Here is a 5,054-nt window from a genome sequence, read left to right on the forward strand (position 1 = left end):
GCATTTATTATTCTTATATTGAAAAGGTATCAAGTTATCTATGACCTCCATAATGAATGAAGTATTTACCGACTTTTATATATATTAAGGAATTGAATCAATTTTTCACAAAGTTTAAAATCTCATCTCATTCCAAAAAAAAGTTATTTCATAAAATTATGCAAAAAAGTAATTTAATATATATTTTTTTATAATGAATGCTTCTAGTAATGAAACAAACGCTTTCAAACTTTATTTTAAAAATATTGATTATTTCGTTTACAAGAAACTATTACTTTAAAGCGTGATAACATTTTTGAATACTCTATTTTTTTTCTAGTAAATAATATGTCTTTGTTAATTTCTAAAAAAATAATCTTTATAAAAAAGCTTACATTATTCTTTTATAGAGAATATTGATTTCATAGAAAATATCACTAAAATAAAACAGGTTATGTTTTCTTACAATAAAAGTTAAATAGAATTAATTCTTCAAAATAGCGTTTCAATAAAACATAGTATTAAAATGTTACGTTATTTTTTGTGATTGGTTCATTAATAAATTATTTTTATTTCTTCGCAAACACAATTCTTGTAAAAAAAATTAAAAAATTGAATCTGTTTTATCAAAAAACTAGATCGTTTTATAAAATATAAATTATAGCGCTTAATAAAATATGAATACAGTGTATTTGTAAAGTGATCCTGACAATAAAAAGGTGTTATTTTCTTTTTTATTTTCTCTGCTAAAAGGAATTAATGAGTTATTTTTATTCATAATGGCTAGTCGAGGAGAAGAAGAAAATATCGAATTACACTGCTTAGGTTAATGTAATTTCGTTCTCCCACCACATTTACGCGTAATCCATCGCCAACTCCACCTGCAATCGCCACGTTTACAATCTACGGTATGTTTTGTCAATACGCACACGGGAATGCTGGACAAGTGAGTCATCAGTTATACTGTGTTGCTTGCTCAGATATGGGAAAGAAAAGTGATTAAACTGAATTTCAACGTGGAATGATTGTGGGTGCGGAGATGTGTCGGAACGAGTATCAGCAAAACGGCTGCCCTTGTGGAGTGTTCTAGAGCATCAGTTGTTAATGTGTACAAAGAATGGACAATAAAGCAAAAAACCGGGTCTCAAAGTCAGACTTGTGGTCGTCGCAGGGTACTGAATGCTCGATCAGTGAGAAGGCTGGCCAGGGTTGTGCAGCGCAACAGGATAGCAACAGTGCAACAACAAATTGCACGTGATCTTAATCAAGGAGCAACTGTGAACGTCTCTGAACGGACTGTTCGACGAACATTGCGCCGTATAGGGGTGCAGTGCGCCGTACTGAAGGGGTGGTCATAATAATTTGGCCACTCAGTGTACATATATATATATAGAATATTTATTATATCAGGTGCTATATTGCAATAATTAGCTAAAATTATTAGACTCACTGTAGTTTTTTAATAATTACAAGTTTTACATGGGTTACTGTGCAATAGTTTTACATTTAAATATACATGTCATGGGTTTTTATTCGGGAGATTTTTTATTATATACTTTCTATTTGTGTTTATTTTTAACGTATTGCATTACAATGTTAACCAATGGATAGACGAACGTAAACAAGTTCAAACCGGTTTCTGTCTCGTCAAAACAATATAGTAGCTGTAGAGTGTATCACCCGATAACTAAGATTTTGATTTTACTTAGAATCTTCTGGTGCGTCTCTAAAATATCTTTGAAGTTTTCAAAGCATCCAATTTAGCTCCGATAAAGAGCTGAAAACTTATTTATTTTCTTCCAATTTATTGGGATACATTTTAAAGACGAAGGAAGCACATGTTAAGGAATATATTCAGCAACTAGTTCATGACTTTATTTAGAGATAACAATTTCCAAATGCGCAAAAATTATCTCAGAATGACGTGACCAGAAAAGTAATTTCTCTTCGTTTCCTCGGAATCAGAATTTTCCTTCTATAAATGACAACTAATCATAGGTAATCAAAATCCAATTTCCATTTTGCATAACAGTTTTGTTTTCTGCGTTCCTTTAAAAGACTGATATAGATAGAATGTTTCATCTCATTATATGATAATAATAATTTCTGCTAAATAAAGAGCATTTCTTTTTTTTTTGGGGAGGAAAGGAGGATGATTTCTCTTATAAAATGTAAAAGAGGGTGGTTTTTGCTGAGGAAATTACAGCTATTCTATGATCATTGCACGTAAATGTAAGAAATAGAATATTATAAGAATGGATCCAATACAGTGACAGTTCCAAACATATTATGTATATTTTATTCCATTCTTATTAATAAGAATCATAGGCCCAATTATATTCCCATTATAATTATGAGAGCTTTAATTTATGATATTTTATATGGAATTCCAATGACTGCATAGAACTCTCGATACTTTTATTAGTTTATAGTTAAAATATTTTCCATAACGTTATTTAATGATTTTATTTTATTGAAAACCAAAGTTCTTTCGAAAAACTGCTTTATTTAAATATCTAAAGAATATTACATAAAATTAACAAAATCAAAACACAAATCATGAGCTAACTATATTTAAATTTGGTTTAAACGTGTGTAGATATAATATGGATGACTTATTTTTAATTAAAAAGGTTATTAAAGGAGGTTTACAAAATTAAGTTAATTTCTGAAATTAAATTAAACTAAACAGTTTTAAACACTATATTTTTAAACTAATAGGATATTAGTCATTTTTCAATAAATAGAAGTAAATATAAGTGAATAAAAACAAATGCGTTAAAAAAAAAACACTCGGTAATTTGTCTGAGTTTTTCGTTTGAAATGAAAACAAAAAGGAATTTTACTGCTTTCTCTATAAGTTTAGTGGCTATGACAAACAATTCAAGGTCATTTCCCCCCATAAAATGCGTTAACAAGTTAGAAATGTTCTAAAACATTCTGGGAAATAGCGATTTTAGATCTCAAAGAGGAGTTCGTTCAATAGAAAATTTACTTCGCTCTTTGGAAGTTATTTTACAAAGAAATTTCCAAAATGTTCTTGGTTCCCAGAAAAAACTCGCAAAATAGAGAAGTTCTCAAAATGAAAGTTCATTAAATAGAAATCCGACTGTATATAATTCCTTATAGAGAAGTTTATTTTAAAAAATTATGCAATAATATCACACGTTTAATTTTTGCATTCATGAAAGAACACGACTTTTAATTTTCAGTCTTTAATTTTAAATAATAACTAAAATTGCTTGGAAAAATATACAGAGAGAAGATAAGTAAATATATTAGAGGAAAAGGTCGATATCTATATTTGTTTGATCTATATATTCTTCGATCAGAGTTACTTGTTCTGTTTTGAGCTTAAAGTTCGCATATGTATAGGAGTAAATAAACAAAAATTAAATGGGATAAATTAATATTTCACACATTTACAAGTATTATTAATTTTATGATGATTAACAGCGATTTTTCTATCCAATGGGGATGCACAAAACGATAAAACAACTATTACATCTTAACGTTTCAACAACTTTCATTATTTTCAAGAGTTCAAAATCAAGGGATTTGTACGCATAGAAAAATTAGAAATTAAATCATTTAGGAATTGCCGAGCAGCATTATACCGGTCATTCCAGAGAAAACAACGCCTTTAATGCTTTCGATATTTACTTTTCTGATACAATCGAAATTTAATTGTGAGATTGGAATTTTAAGTGTTCTCATAAAATTGTCAAAAAATTACCGGAAGTGAAAATACAATGGTTAAGCAATACATAACTGCGAAAAAAAAATCGAAAAACAACTTAGATTTAAGATAAAGTAGGTAGAAATAAAGCATGCTAAAAAGTGTCTATTTAAATACGTGATTCGAAATATACGAATCGTAATAATATAGTACTAAAAATATCGGGAATTTTAAAAATCGAGTGGAAATGCGTAACTGTCAAAGAGTCACGTGGGTGAGATTTACAAATAAAGAGTGTTAGAAAGTGATTATTCAAATTTATAATTTCACTCATCGTAATAAAATTGTATTTGAATTTTTAAAAACATAGCTATAATCGCCGTAAAAGCTTTTGAAAACCACAGAAATAACGATTGAAACTGCACAAATTGATCAATCAAATTTTTTTCTTCCTATTTTTGTTCAATTCTTCAAATAAATAAACAATAATGATTTTAAAAAAGAAATAAAGATGATTTCCATATTTTTCCCTTTTTCGTATAGGATTGTGCTCCACAAACGACAGAAAAATATTCTGCTTCAAAAAAATTTGTCTCGAAAGTGAACTAACTTGTCATAAATATAGAATTTTTGTATCTTTAATTCCAATATTTTGACGGAAACTAGTGGATTATTGGAATAGTCGTAATAATGGATATATCGTTATGTGCTGCACATCGTTGCTGTTACATCGAGTTTTTACTGTATTAAAAAAATAATAACACTTATTCCTATCTAAGTCTGACTTTTTAAAAAGCGTTTCGCCATTTCATTGGAACGGATCATCTGCACACCAAGCTTGTGTTTAAGAATACAACAATTCTAACTTGCAGTTCATTTTAACAATAAGCTTATTCATTGTTTAAATTTGTTATTCAAGTACAACTTCCATTTTTCTATACCAACAATACTCTAATTTAATTGTTACAAGATTAATAACGAAATATTGCTTTGTTTCAGTCATTTCCATTTTGATAGTGGTACGATTAACTTGTTCTTATTAAGCTCTTTTAAAAAAAAAGCGTTTTAAATACCCACTGGCATTATGAAGTGGTTTAGAAGGTTCTGCAAGTTCTTTTCCAAACTCAACTGCTGTCCAATGCACAACGTTGGACAGGATGAACCTTGTTCAGTTGAAATTGGATTTTCTGAGCCAGACAGAATAATTATTCTGTATGGCCCAGAGAGATTGATTTAATCTCTCTGGATGTCCGGATAAGTAGCATCAGCATGTTCTGAGGGCTACGCTGTGTCCGGACCTTTTCTTGCAGTTGCTTTTTCTGTGATTTTTGGCTTTAAGACAATTAAAAATCTAAATATTGTTTGCATTTTACATGATTTTTGGCCGAAGGACAAT

Source organism: Parasteatoda tepidariorum, chromosome 6 (assembly GCF_043381705.1).
Source record: "Parasteatoda tepidariorum isolate YZ-2023 chromosome 6, CAS_Ptep_4.0, whole genome shotgun sequence".
Classification (NCBI taxonomy): Eukaryota; Metazoa; Arthropoda; class Arachnida; order Araneae; family Theridiidae; genus Parasteatoda; species Parasteatoda tepidariorum.